The sequence below is a fragment of the Scyliorhinus canicula genome, chromosome 15 (genome assembly GCF_902713615.1).
Source record: "Scyliorhinus canicula chromosome 15, sScyCan1.1, whole genome shotgun sequence".
In the NCBI taxonomy this organism is placed as follows: Eukaryota; Metazoa; Chordata; class Chondrichthyes; order Carcharhiniformes; family Scyliorhinidae; genus Scyliorhinus; species Scyliorhinus canicula.
In genome coordinates this window covers 15,495,700-15,511,072 of record NC_052160.1, presented here as the reverse complement: position 1 = coordinate 15,511,072, position 15,373 = coordinate 15,495,700, and the positions used below count along the sequence as shown (strand labels likewise).

Here is a 15,373-nt window from a genome sequence, read left to right as displayed (position 1 = left end):
TATAGAAAATATTCCCCCGGAACAATGTTATCATACCTTAGAACATAGAACAGTACAGCACAGAACAGGCCCTTCGGCCCTCGATGTTGTGCCGAGCAATGATCACCCTACTCAAACCCACGTATCCACCATATACCCGTAACCCAACAACCCCCACCCCCCCCCCCCCCACCTTACTTTTAAGGACACTACGGGCAATTTATCATGGCCAATCCACCTAACCTGCACATCTTTGGACTGTGGGAGGAAACCGGAGCACCCGGAGGAAACCCACGCACACAGGGGGAGGACGTGCAGACTCCACACAGACAGTGACCCAGCCGGGAATCGAACCTGGGACCCTGGAGCTGTGAAGCATTTATGCTAACCACTATGCTACCCTGCTGCTCCAACCATGCTACCTTCTTCCAGTTATATTTCCAGATTGCAGAATAGGGGGCACGATTCTCCCAGCCCCGCGCCAGGCCGGAGAATCGCCGCAACCGCACCACGCTGCCCCGACGCTGGTGCGCGATTTTCCGAGGTGGGGGGAATCGGCGGAGTTTGCGGCAGCACATTTGGCGCAGCGGCAGTCGCAGGCCGCTGTCCGCAGCGGGGCCGCCGGTTCTCTGGCCCGAACAGGCCGAGCGGCCGCGCGGAGAAAGCAGAGTCCCGCCGGCGTTGTTCACGCCTGGTCGCTGCCCGAAGGGTCGGGGGGCGGCCTGTGGGGGGGGGGGGCTCCGTCCCCGGGGGAGGGCCTCTGATTGGGTCTAGCCCACAATCGGGGCCCACCAATCGGCAGGCCGGCCTCTCCCCCTCTCCGGGCCTACTTTGTTGCGCCGCCGGCCCCTGAATCCCCGAGCCATGTTGCGTCGGGGCCGGCGTGCTGAAGGAGTCCCCTGCGCATGCACAGGTTGGCGCGACGCCCATTTGGCGCCGGGAAGGGAGGCTGGAGCGCCGTGCTCGCCCCCTGTAGGAGCCAGAATCGGTAGTCCCCGCACCCATTTCATGACGGCGCGAACACTTAGTCTCCATTTCGGAGAATCGCCGCCATAGTTTTAAACGTACTTTAAATCACCACATGACTCATAGTGGAATTGGACATTTCCTTTAGCAGTTTAGCAACTGTCAGAATAAAAGAAACAAATTAACCCAGTTGAGTCTTGTAAAATCTCCGATTGAATGTTGTCTAATTTACTAATCGGTGGGGGGGGGGGGGGGGGGGGGGGGGGGGGGGTAGGAGGGAAAGGTTTGCAGTTTGTTATTGAGGCTGAGCCCAGCCCAATAAATATATATCATTAGGGTCTTCATCGTTTGCTTAACTCCATTTGAATTGTACTGTTGTCAATTTTGATCAAATCTTACCACAAAGAAATATTCCTTCTAAAAGCGAGTGTATCTTTTGATAAATCTGAAATGCCCTTAATGCAGGTTCCCCAGGAATCTACGAGGTGGTCTGTTTACTTTCATGGTTCAATGGCATTTTTAAATAGGATTATTTGATGGGATACTTGGGCTGCTTCCGATGATAAAACTGCCTGCTCGTTTCTGTATAAACTGAGTTCATGACGACAGCGACATGTTTGTGTTACCTTGTTGTGTGTTTCAACCCCCATCCAGCCAACGCCCCCCAACCCCCCCCCCCCCCACCCCACCCCACACACACACACACACACACACTGAATGATTTTTGAGGTTAGCCAAAAACATTATTTTCGAAGTAGATTTATTTTTTAAGAACCAGCACGCAGGGAAGAAGAACCTGGTGTCGGAGCTGCTTGTTAAAATTAACATACGGCGTGAAAAGCTTGGCTGCGCCGTTTCTTGTTACAAGAAAAGTATTTCAGTAATGCAGGGTTGCAGTTCAGTAGCTTGTCTCCAAAGGCACGTGTGTCAGAAGGCTCATGCTCGGATATGGTGTCTGAGGGTCATCGAAATTGGGTCTGAACTTAGGCAGAACAAAGCACTTTCTTTCTCCCTCCAGCTCTCTCAATCTCGACCGCGACTTTCAAGCTGCGCTTTGCACTGAAAGCCAGAAAATAATAATATGTCACAGTCCGCACCTCATTTGGGGGCAGCTGCTAAATATTGACGTTAAACTCGCTGTAGGCGGACCTATGGTGCACATCGAAAAGCGGTTTTAAATAATACCAGTAATGAGGCAGACAATGGCCAGCAAACACTGGAGGAAGCATGGCCATTTATTACTCCGGCATCACTGAAGGTTTCAATTCACTTTGATGGTTTGTCAGTTTCTCTGGCCTAAAGTGTTGGCTGTTTTAAATGTTGTTGGAATTGGCAACTTAAGAGGCCGAGGAAAGAATATAATCTGATTTACACAATCTGAATAATTTTTCATGCTTTACCAGGCCTATCCTATTCTCCATAAATTATTAGTGAGGCAAGTTATGCTTTCTGGGCGGGCAGGGGTCTTGCGGAATTTTAAAGATTAAACTTCTTCCATTTCGGGCAGAGGTGAGGAGATTTCCTTTCTCTCAGAGGGTCCTCACGTGGATTTCGCTTCCTCAGAGAGGAGTGGAGGCTGAGTCATTGAATATACTCAGGGCTGATTCAGATGGATTCTTCAATAAGAACACGCTGAGAGAACTCAGTAAGGTCCGGCAGCATCTGTGGGGAGAGGAAAACAGAGTAAACGGGCGCGATCTAACTGAGCAAAACACGGTCTGTTCTGGCCGGAGTTAGTGGGGTCGTTCCCGGAGATTGTAGCATCTGAAGGTGGTGGATGGAACCACACTGCTTTTTAATGGCACGGCTGGATTCCTCAAAGGTCCATTGACCTCAGCCGGGAATTTCTGGTCGCCTCAACGTGGAACGCCCCACCGAGGCCGCATTTCCGCTTGTCGCAACTCCTCAGTGCGGAAAGCGATCAAAGGGCACCCTTTTCTCTCAACCACACCCCCCCCCCCCCCCATGCATCCCCCAGACCCCCCCCCCCCCCCAACTCACATGGGCAGGGCACCCCATGGTCCCGACCCCCGGCATGGGCAAAATACCACTCGCGCACCTTGGCACTGCCAGCCTGGCACCCTAGCAGTGCCCCTGCCATCCTGACCATGCCACCTGGACACCCTGGCAGGATGGCACCCAGGTGGCACTGCCAGAGTGCAAGGCTGGCTGCACCAATGTGCCCAGGTCGCATCAGCAGAGCCAGGGTGCCACCGGGCCCAGATACCAGCCACCTGGGGGCCTCCGTCACCTGGGAGACCCATCCCCCCCTCCAAGTGCCCTTCTGCCTGGTCTCCATTTGTGGGATCCAGCGCTGAACGGAGCCCAGGCCGGTCGATCCTGAGGGCTGGGACCCAGGGGAAGGGATAGTTTTTCCAGGGCGGAATCCCGATCACAATGTTTCGCAAGGTCTTGTTAGACCTCAGGAGGCCTAACGGCCGCGTCCCGTTCGCGACCAACGTTTCGAGTCCAGTATGATTCTTCTCCCAAAAGAAGAGTCATATTGGATTCCAAACGGCAACTCACTTTTCCTCTCTCCACAAACGCAACCAGGCCTCGCTGCGTTTTCCCAACAATTTCTGTTTTTATTGTGGAGCTCCAGCATCCTCAACGTTTTGCTTTTCGGCAGACTCTTGATTGACCAGGGCGATAGTGTTGTGAGCAGGTAGGAAAATGAAGGTGAAGCCACAAAACAGGACAGCCAGGATCTTAACCAATGGCAGAGCAGGGAGGAGGCGGATGACTGACCTACACCTGCTCCCAATACATTTGTTCACATGGAGCTGGGTTCATTTATCCTTACTGGTAGAAACATACATGGAAAATAGAAGCAGAAGGAGGCCATTTGGCCCTTCGAGCCTGCTCCGCCATTCATTATGGTCATGGCTGATGATCAAATTCAATGCCCTGATCCCGCCTTCCGCCCATATCCCTTGATCCCTTTAACCCCAAGAGCTACATCTGATTCCTTCTTGAAATCACACAACGTTTTGGCCTCAACTACTTTCTGTGGTAGCAAATTCCACAGATTCAACACTGGGTGAAGACATTTCTCCTCACCTCAGTCCTAAAAGATTTAACCCTTATCCTTAAACTATATCCCCTAGTTCTGGATTCCCCCACCATCGGGAACATTCTGTCTGAATCCACCCTGTCTAATCCTGTTAGAATTTTATAAATTTGCGAATTAGATCATGTTAATGCACTACCAAACTGACGGCGAAAGCATAGCTATTTGCGAATTGAGAAAGCAAGCTGGAAAGACTTGTTGAATTATTCTATTCGGACAACGTAATCAGCTCCTGCCTAATTATACTGCAACCTTTCTCCTCAATATCAAGGTTACATACTTTGTCCCAACTCTCTCCTTTGGACCAGCCAAATGGGTTACATAGAAGCAAAATTACGAGTGAGCATCCGAGGTGTTTTGTTTGTTGTCTCTGATTTCCCCTCCTCCATTTTGTTATAATGCGCCATTGGAGAATTGATCTCCCACTCTGAGATATACACGCTGCATGTGGTTTGCTGTCTGCTTTTAAAACACTGACTAATTAGTGGCTCACTGTCTGAAACAATGTGTATGGGCCGCTTTGTGTTTTAAAACTGCGTTTGGATCCCTTTGAAAAAATGAAAAATCGCTTATTGTCACGAGTAGGCTTCAATGAAGTTACTGTGAAAAGCCCCTAGTCGCGCACATTCCGGCGCCTGTCCGGGGAGGCTGGCCGGAATCGAACCGTGCTGCTGGCCTGCCTTGGTCTGCTTTAAAAGCCAGCGATTTAGCCCAGTGAGCTAAACCAGCCCCTTTGGCAGGATTGCTTAACAGTGTGTTGTGTGTTTATAGCTCACCAGAAAGTTGCTCTTTCATTTCGTTCCCTATTCTGACTGCTCCCTCCCATATAGTTCCTCACTGGAGAGACTGGGAGGGAGGGAGGGGGCAGGTTGTTACATGTCTTTGAAACTATTCTGAAACATTATTATTTTGGAAAACCGTGGCTCCGCTCGTAAGTCGACCACCGTTTTCAATGCCTTCGAATTGACCTCTGTTACATTCAGGAATTCTTGCCTTGTGTGCCAAGAATTCCTGGTGACAGTTCCCTCTTTGAAGTCTGTTGGTGGTGATATAACAATTCCAATTTACCCTTTCTGTGCTGTACGTGAGCACAGAGCTTTGGGCTGTGTGCTTTTTTTTTTGTTAATAAGCTGCTGAGTTTCGGGTGCTCATGAATTACTCAATGTTCTGGCCCAACGTGTTTCTATATCACACATATATTATAGAGATGACTGGGAACACACTGCAAATGTATTCACTGTTCACCGATGCCTAAACCACAAGAGAGAATTAAAAGAACTTAAAATAAACGTGCTGAGGCATTTTTCTTCCATGAACCGTCGGAGCGCCATTTGTTGTGGTCGCGGTGATGAAAAATCTGGGCAATGGGATCATCAGTCAGCGAGAGCTGACTGCTGGAACAGACGGCCACACAGCTTTGGTGTGATGCAGGAGGAATAGATCACCCACTGCTGCCTCTTATTCATCAGACATGTGACTCATTCATGAATGCCACAAACTGTTTATCAACCTTTCAGTGTCGAGGTGCACGAGAGTCCCGCTCTCACTTACGTAATTTGCATTTTCGTAGTAGTTTTAATGTCCCACAATGCTCCGTAGGAGCAGTTTCAAACAACATTTGGCATTGAACCACATAAGCAGGGAACCAAAAGCTTTCTCAAAGAGGTAGGGTTTTTTTTTTCAGGACAGTAAGAAGTCTTACAACACCAGGTTAAAGTCCAACATGTTTGTTTCAAACACTAGCTTTCGGAGCACGGCTCCTTCCTCAGGTGAATGTTTTTTTTTTCAGGAGAAAGAGGTCACGAGGGATGAGGTTCAGGGAAGAAATTACAGAATTTGGTGCCTAGGTCGTGAAGGCGCGGTGGCCAATGATGCAGCGATAAGAATATCGGATGCACGAGATGCCACGATTGGAGGAGCAAATAGATTGCAGGGAATTGTGGGACTCCAGGAAGTTACAAAGATTGAGGGCAAGGCCAGGGAGGAACTTGGAAACAAGGGGGGAGTATAAATGCTCAGGGGAGCCGAGAAGGTGAATCCGCCAAAAGAAAAGGCCGCAAGCACGGGTTTACAGCCCAAAGGCCTTAACTGGGAATACCGATCGTGCCGGTCCCAATCCGGGTTTTATCAGGCGTTTTCTACGAGTCCCAGCTGATGGGCCTCTGCCCATTAACCGGGGGGAGGGGGGTCTCATATTCCATAAGCTTCATGGGGAGATCAATCGGGCTGTCCCCCGCTGGCCTCATGAGGGTTATTACCCCCCCCCCCCCCTCCGGGAAGTCTGAATGTCCTCCTGTCGCTAGATGCAGAGGGAGTCTCCTTTGCCGATTTGCTCATCGTTGTGCTTAAGACAGCTATGGAGCTGAGCTGCAGACATGTAACATGTCGGGGAGCGTCGTTTCCGTGCTGAACTTCGGAGGGGTCCTGTTGGAGGTCCATTTCTGACCATATTATCCTCTGAAAGTACTAAGGATTCCGGATCCCTATCTGATGCTGTGTCTTTCATGGCCTGCTGACCTGAGCACAGTGTGGCGCTAACAATGGTACACAAAGACTCAACTGAAGTACAAGAGAGGCTTTATCGCTGTGAGATGCTATTCCTCTGGCGGCAGCTGTAGAATAGTATCTCAGTGAAGCTAGCGCATATTTATACCCAAGCTCCCTGTGGGCGGAGCTAGCCGGCAGGGGCTTACCGGAGGAACCTGTATTAAAGGTACAGCCATACATCCCCCTACTGCAAGCACACATATCTACAGTGATTGTATCACCACGTTCACCCCCTGTAAAAAATGAGTCCAGCGGGGGTGACGTGGAACTATAATACAAAAGGTGATCTATGTACAAAAGGTCCAAACAACAGAAAACCAAGAGCCCATCCGGTTAGCAGGTCACAGGTTGAGCCGAATCGACGGTCGAACGTTCCATTGTGATCGGCGTAGCTGTGGTGGCGACGTCGGCACAGGCAGTGTTGGTGACGACGGTGCAGGTGCTGGCGGTGTTGGTGCTGGCCAGTGGCGGGATGACTCCGAGAGCGAGCGGAATCTTCCGTGCCCTCCAGTATGGGCAGGGGGACGAGGGATGGACCCGGTGGGGACGAATACGTGGGCGCCGGGGAAAAGGAGGGTGGCGCAGGAGGGAAAAGGGGCATGGGATCGGCACCTGAGGGAGCCAGGTCCCGGAGCGAGACTGTGTCCTGGCGGCCATCGGGGAACTCCACATAGGCATACTGAGGGTTGGCGTGGAGAAGGCATACTTTGTCCACCAGGGGTTCCGCCTTGTGGTGCCTGACATGCCTACGGAGAAGGACTGGGCCCGGAGTTGTGAGCCAAGTCGGGAGCGACACCCCGGATGTAGACTTCCTAGGGAAGGCAAAGAACACGTTCATGGGGTGTACTGTCAGTTGCGGTGCACAGTAGTGAACAAATGGAATGGAGCGCGTCAGGGAGGACCTGCAGCTCATCGCTCATGAATGAGGATCCCTGTCACTGTGGATGTAGTCGGGGAAACCGAACAGAGCGAAAATGGAATCCAGGGCCTTGATAACGGTGGCAGACGTCATATCTGGGCATGGGATGGCGAAGGGGAACCTAGAGAATTCATCGACCACACTAAGGATGTAGGTGTTGCGGTCGGTGGAGGGGATGGGCCCTTTGAAGTCCACGCTGAGGCGTCAAAGGGGCGGGACGCTTTCACCAGGCGCGCGCGGTCTGGCCGGTAGAAGTGCGGCTTGCACTCGGCACAGACCTGGCAGTCTCTGGTGACTGTCCGTACTTCCTCGACAGAGTAGGGCAGATTGTGGGCTTTGATTAGGTGGTACAAACGAGTGACCCCCGGATGGCAAAGGCTCTCGTGCAAGGCACGGAGCTGGTTCACTTGTGCGCTGGCACATGTACCTCGGGAGAGGGCGTCTGGGGGCTCGTTGAGCTTGCCGGGGCGATACAAGATCTTGTAGTTATAGGTGGAGAGCTCGATTCTCCACCGCAAGAATTTGTCATTTTTGATCTTGCCCCGCTGCGTGTTGTTGAACCTGAAGGTTACCGACCGTTGGTCAGTGAAGAGAGTGAATCTCCTGCCGGCCAGGTAATGCCTCCAGTGCCACACCGCTTCAACAATTGCCTGGGCCTCCTTTTCAACAGAGGAGTGACGAATTTCGGAGGCGTGGAGGGTGTGGGAAAAGAATGCCACGGGTCTGCCTGCCTAATTCAGCGTGGCGGCAAGGGTGACATCTGAAGTGTCGCTCTCTACTTGGACAGGCAGTGTCTCGTCTACTGCGTGCATCCCGGCCTTGGCTATGGCAGATCGAATGCGGGTGAAGGCCTGTTGTGCCTCGGCCATGAGGGGAAAATATGTGGACTGGATTAGTGGGCAGGCCTTGTCCGCGTATTGTGGGACCCACTGGGCCTAGTAAGAAAAGAACCCCAGGCAGCGTTTGAGAGGATTAGGGCAGTGGGGGAGGGGGAACTCCATGAGGGGGCGCATGCGGTCAGGATCGGGCCCCAGTAGTCCGTTTTGGACTATGTAGCCAAGGATGGCCAAACGGCCTGTGCGGAACACACACTTCTCCTTGTTATATGTGAGGTTAAGGAGGGATGCAGTGTGGAGGAATTTAGCAAGGTTTGCGTCATGGTCCTGCTGGTCATGGCCGCAGATGGTGACATTGTCTAAGTGCGGAGAAGTGGCCTGCAGTCCGTACCGGTCAACCATTTGGTCCATTTCTCGTTGAAATACTGAGACCCCGTTTGTGACGCCAAAGGGAACCCTAAGAAATTGGTACAGGCGACCGTCCGTCTCGAAGGCAGTGTAGGGACGGTCCGATTTACGGATGGGGAGCTGGAGGTAGGTGGATTTCAGGTTAATTGTAGAGAAGACCCGGTACCATGCAATCTGATTGACCATATCAGATACACGAGGGAGGGGGTACGCGTCGAGCTGCGTGTACCGGTTGATGGTCTGGCTCTAGTCCATGACCCAGTTTAAACCACTACCACCTGGGCTCTCCAGGGACTGTTGCTGGCCTCGATGATACCCTCCCGAAGCAGCCGCTGGACTTCGGACCTGATGAAGACCTTGTCCTGGGTGCTTTACCGTCTGCTCCTGGTGGCGACGGGCTTGTAATCTGCGGTCAGATTGGCAAAGAGGGAGGGAGGCTCGACCTTGAGGGTCGCGAGGCCACAAACGGTGAGGGGAGGTAGGGGTCCGCCGAATTTGAGGGTGAGGCTCTGGAGGTTGCATTGAAAGTCCAGGCCTAGTAAGAGTGTCGCGCAGAGGTTGGGGAGATGTACGGGCAGAAACGGTCGAATTGCATGCCCTGTACAGTAAGTTTAACCAGGCAGGAGCCCCGGATCGACACAGAGTGGGAACCGGAGGCTAGGGAGATCTGCCGGTTGGCGGGATGGACCGCGAGGGAGCAGCGCCTTACCATGTCCGGGTGAATGAAGCTCTCAGTGCTCCCGGAGTCGATGAGGCAGGAGGTCACATGGCCGTTGACGAGCACCATCGTGGAAGAGGGTGCCAGGTTGCGAGGACGGGACTGGTCGAGCGTCACGGAGGCGAGTAGTGGCCGATCGGCCGATGAGTCTGACGAGTCCGACGAGTAGCGGCAGCGACCCGAGTCCCGTGGTCCCGTCCCGAGGGGAGGACAAAATGGCGGCATCTGGAGTACCTGTGAGGAAGAAGATGTCGGCGGACAAAATGGCGGCGCCCATGGAGTGCACGTTGCGGGGGCGGAACAAGATGGCGGCGCCCATGGAATGCACATGGAGGCGGGGGGGGTGAAAGATGGCGGCGCCCACTGCTCGCACATGGGGTCGGGGGCAGCGGACGGCAGGGCCCATTGTGCTGAGGCGAGGGGGGGAATGCGGGCGTAATAGCGGCAACCGTCCGGGACTGGCGCACCGCTGCAAAGTGGCCTTTCTTGCCACAAGCTTTGCAGGTCGCAGTGCGGGCCGGGCAGTGCTGGCGGGGATGCTTCTGCTGGCCACAGAAGTAGCATCGGGGACACCCGGGGTGCGCGGTGCGGCGAGCAGTGCAGGCGTAGTGCGCGGAGGCGGCTGCTGGGGGGGGGGGCGGTTGCGGGGTCCACGAGGGGTAGGACGGGTGGGCCTGGGGGGCCGTTTGCGGGGTGAACGAGGGGTAGGACGGATGGGCCGAGTGGCTAGCGGGGTAGGATCGCACACTACGGGAGGCGGCCGTCATTGATAGCGCCAGAGTCTTTGTAGCCACGAGATCGAGAGCGGCCCCTTCCAGCAGTCGTTGCCGGATGGGGTCCAATGCAATGCCCGTAACAAATGCAGCCTGCATGAGTAAGTTTGTATGTTCCATGGCCGTGAGGGCCTGACAGTCGCAGTCTCGTACTAGAGGTATAAGGGCCCTCCAGAAGTCCTCAATCGACTCACCTAGCTGTTGGACGCGAGTAGAGAGTAGATGTCTCGCAAACAGGGTGTTCGCCGACTGTGTGTAGTTTTCCTTGAGCAGTTCCATGGCCCTGGCATAGTCAGGCGCATCTCGAATTAGCGGAAAGACGCTGGAGCTGACTCGTGAGTAAAGAAGCTGTCGTTTTTGAAGCCGTCGGGGGAGGGTCCGCTGAAGAGATGTGGTCCTGGAAGACTGCAAGCCAGTGAACGAAGTCTTTCTTGGCGTGGGGCGACTGCGGATCCAGCTGCAGACGGTCAGGTTTGATCCTGATGTCCATGGTGTAAGGAAAATCTCACAGCAATAAATTGTGGCGCTAACAATTGTACACAAAGACTCAAATGAAGTACAAGAGAGGCTTTATTGCTGTGAGATGCTATTCCTCCGGCGGCAGCTGTAGAATAGTATCTCAGTGAAGCTAGCGCATATTTATACACAAGCTCCCTGTGGGCGGAGCTAGCCAGCAGGGGCTTACCGGAGAAAACTGTATTACAGGTACGGCCATACATCCCCCTACTGCAAGCACACATATCTACAGTGGTTGTATCACCACACACAGGTCCCTGGAGAATTGTGCTCCTTGGCTAACAGATGGTGGGCGGGGGAAGGGGGGGTGAGACGAGGGACCAATTGATTCAGCGGAGCTACCTCTGGAACGGGCTCCCCGCCCTTGAGACGGTCCACGTGCTTACGTAGTGTCCATTCTCTGGTCTTGACCGTGTAGGAGATTGGCCCCATTTTCTCCACTATGGTCCCCAGTCTCCACCGGGCGGCGTCCCCAAAATTCAGGATGTGGACTGCATCCCATGGTTCGATCCTTCAGAGTTCACGAGACCTCTTCCAGAGGTTTTGCTTCTTTTCCAACTTCCCGCCAAGGTTCGGAAATGTCGAACCTAAACGGGTCCGAAGATGTCAGCCCATCAGTAGCTCTTCCAGCACTACCCTGGTCGTAGCATGTGGCCTGGGTTCAAATCCCACCCTCGTTGCCAGTATAAAACTCAGGAGACCTGAGAAGACCAACCCAATTGGCAATTCATTTTCTGCCGAAATAAACAGCCTCAACATGGCACAAAGGGCCCAACTGGGACTACCGAGCATGCCAGTCCCAATCCGGGCCGGTTTTAATGAGGTGTTTTCTATGTGCCCCAGCTGGTGGGCCTCCACCCAGTTGCAGGGGAGCTCGTATTCCACAAGCTCCAAGGGGAGACTAATTAGGACGTCCCCGTGGGTCTCGTGAGGGTTATTAGGGTGAGAATTTTACAATTGAGGTGTTGTCAGACCGGGACACAATGTAGGTCAACAAGCAAAGGGGTGAGTGGGACTTGGGTATAAAATAATCAAAAGACAGGGACAAGACACACATAACATATCGGGCAGCACAATAGCACAGTGGTTAGCACAGTTGCATCACAGCTCCAAGGTCCCAGGTTCGATTCCCAGCTTGGGTCACTGTCTGTGTGGAGTCTGCATGCTCTCCCCGTGTCTGCCTGGGTTTCCTCCAGGTGCTCCGGTTTCCTCCCACAGTCCAAAGATGTGCAGGTTAGGTGGATTGGCCATGCTAAATTGCCCTTAGTGTCCAAAAAGGTTGGGTGGGGTTATTAGGTTACAGGGATAAGGTGGACACGTGGGCTTGGGTAGGGTGCTCTTTCCGAGGGCCAGTGCAGACTCGATGGGCCGAATGGCCTCCTTCTGCACTGTAAATTCTATGATTTGATTCTGTGATATCAGCAACCTTGCAAATTGAAGTGAGCCATGTCAAGATATTCCGAAGTACATCGTTGAATTCAAACGAGGCAAATCTGGAATCGGAATATTAAGATTTTTTTTTATTCAGAAAAATAAAGAAAAATTAGAAAAATTGCTTTTGTCACAAGTAGGCTTCAATAAAGTTACTGTGAAAAGCCCCTAGTCGCCACATTCCGGCACCTGTTCAGGAAGGCTGGTACGGCTGGTTCATGGAGCGTGCGTGCCACTGGCTGTAATAGCATTCATTGCCCATCCCTAATTGCCCTCGAGAAGATGGTGGTGAGCTGCCTCCTTGAACCGCTGCAGGCCACGTGCGTTTAGGGACTCTGCTGTTCTTGCCCCATCCTATGATGGATGAATTTGTTCTTTGGGGAATCTGAACCTTGGATCCGCTTCCAGACTTGAGATTTATGCAAGTCTCAGAAGGTGAAGTTTGTGTTCGGAAATCCAAATATTGGATTGGGATTCGCAACATCTGACTTTCATTTGAATTCAAGTTGAAATATTGCACTGTTTTCAGCATAACTCTCAAATATTGCTTTGAAACTAGGGCCTTTTGTACTTTCAACATGATTTGCTCAAGTGTGCGTTCCTTCCACATTATATTTTGAAACATTTGAGTGCACTGAACTTTAATCCTTTTTACTGAAACGGGTGAAATCCTTTTGCTTACTGTATTGGTGTACCAAAGGATGACAGTGGCACAGACCCTCACTGAAAACCTCGAACGAGCAACGCACAAACAGAGCATTTCAGCCAAATTATTCTACACGAGCCTCTTCCACCCACTGCGTCATCAGATCACATCAGTCGATCTTTCTATTCCTTTCTCCCTCGTACGTTTCCCTAACTCCCCCTTAAATTTTCGAAAGGTTAAGAGAGTGACCAAGGGGCTCAGAAGGTGAATCTTTAAAACCTACCTGTTTGCTCAAGTGTTTTTAATATTTCCAGTGCCTTTAAGTAATTTAATGCTGAGGAGTTCCATATAATATGTAAACGAGGAAACCCAATCATAGTTTAAAGTACAATTGCTCCAGCATTAAAATGTGCCCAAGTAACACGTGGAATGTGTTTTTTTTTTCATATCTTAATAAAAATTGGAATGGATCCAATACGGAGATTGCTATTCCTGGGAGGATGTTGCCAAGATTGCTTTCATCTGTTGGCACCCGTTATGCTGTGATATATTTCTCAATGCTCAAGATAGTCTCACTGTAATTGCAAGGTGCCGAAGCCCATCAGCTTTTCAAACCTATAGATTGTTGGCTTGAATACTGTGTGTCCTCGAGCACAAGCAGCCTTGTTGTATTGGGCAAGCAGGGTTTGAGAAAATTACGTTCTTCAAGATTTTCGTGCCATATTAGGCTTTTTAAAAATGTTTGCTTTTCCAGTTGACAACCATGCTTTGAATTCTCTGAGAAACTGAATTCATCGGCTATGAGGGTAACAAGGATTACATAACCTAACTGATCAACTTCCCTCCTCCACAGTCAACAATTCAAACGTATCTGAGCTCTTTCATCAGTAGAACTACGCTCATGTTCTTCTTTAATAAATTTAGAGTACCCAATTCATTTTTTCCAATTAAGGGGCAATTCAGCATGACCAATCCACCTACCCTGCACATCTTTGGGTTGTGGGGGCGAAACCCACGCAAGCACGGGGAGAATGTGCAAACTCCACACGGACAGTGACCCAGAGCCGGGGTCGAACCTGGACCTCGCCACCGTGCTGCCCTGTAGGACTACACTCATAGGTCAGTTCCGCACCACAATGACGTTGCCTTGCTTACAGCCGATGGTGAATTTGAGAGTGCATTAACATTCATTGCGTTTGTGCCAGAACCACATGTACATTTTAGATCCCAAAAGCTATTGTGAACTCTACTGTCAGATTGGGTTTTTGAAGCTGTCACTAGATTGTCAGTCGGGGAGGTTGGTGGGGGGGGGGGGGATATGTCAGTGTTGCCTGGTGGTCTCACCTATTTGTACTGGTCTATGTTGTCTCATCACCTAGCAACATCTCAACTTTAAAATCCATCAGTGTGATTTTCTGGTCTAACATGTGGTTAATAGATCTTTCAATGGTGTGTTAAATTGTCCATCCCGCCCACGGTGGGCGGGGTCTGAAAACCTATCATCTCATCTTTGTTTTTGATCACGGTTCATGGCCTTGCCGCCTCTGTACCTAGTCTCCTCCAGCCCTACAATCCTCCGCGATGTTTGCACTCCTCCAATTCTGACCTCTGGGACATCATTGACTTTCTTCCATCCACCATTGGTGGCTCTGTCTTCAACTGCCTAGGCCTTAACTCTGGGATTCCCTCCCTAAATCCTTTTGCCTCCCTACCTCGTTTTCCTCTTTTAAAACACTCCTTAAAACCTGCCTCTTGACCAAGCTTTTGGGCACTTGCCATAGTATTTATATGTGGCTCTGTGTCAAGTTTAATTTGATAACACTCCTGCGAAGCTCCTTAAAAATGTTTAACTATATTTATTAAAGGTACGACGTGAATTAAGTTGTTACTTGTCTTGATGGGTTAAATGGGGTCTTGTTTTCATGTTTTCTTGTGTTTCGAAGGAAAGACAGTATTAGTTATTTTTGAGGAGACAGGGGTGTACCATAAAATGATAGAAGTGTCGGTGCAATTTTCAAGCTTAAATAGTTTTTGCATTGTTAAATAAAACATAACTGAAATGTGTTTCACAATATCTCTTCTGTTGTTTAAACTGGTGGCACAATTCACCAGGAAGGCACCTAATACATAGTGTGCTGACACTCTTTTCTCTCACGTGTTCAATAATAATAGTAAGTTATATACCAATTGTAATGCTTGATAACTTCCCACCAGACTGCTCTCCGGGGATTTGCAAGGTCAGCTCCATTGTGTAATTCATGGCGAGCTCACAGAGCTTATTAGATCTGGTGCTGGGAGATCTTTGGTTCCACAGAAGGTTAAAGGAACATAAGGAGCGCTGGTGGGGTGGGCCCTAGGCAGGTTGGGGGTGAGATTGTTTCAGCTTTTATAAAGAGTGCTACTTTTTAAATGCTTGAAATTTGTATATGATGGCTGGTGTGTTGCACCATGTAGACAACAGGGTTAACACTGTACCTGCAGGAATAGATGAGGAAAGAGATTTCATTTAAGAGGGTTGTCTTGGCTAAGGCTACCCCAATCATGCCATTTACCAGGTAGCTGGT

The 15,373-nt window shown here is 51.0% G+C and overlaps 1 long non-coding RNA gene across 1 annotated transcript in view; it reads right to left on the bottom strand.

Moving 5' to 3' along the window:
- Window positions 1-1,740: 1,740 nt before the first annotated feature.
- LOC119978070 overlaps window positions 1,741-15,373 on the bottom strand; it is a 100,319-nt gene continuing 86,686 nt past the window's right edge. Inside the window, exon 3 of the long non-coding RNA XR_005463370.1 lies at window positions 1,741-2,607. This is a non-coding gene — a long non-coding RNA (uncharacterized LOC119978070). The remainder of the gene's footprint in view (window positions 2,608-15,373) is intronic.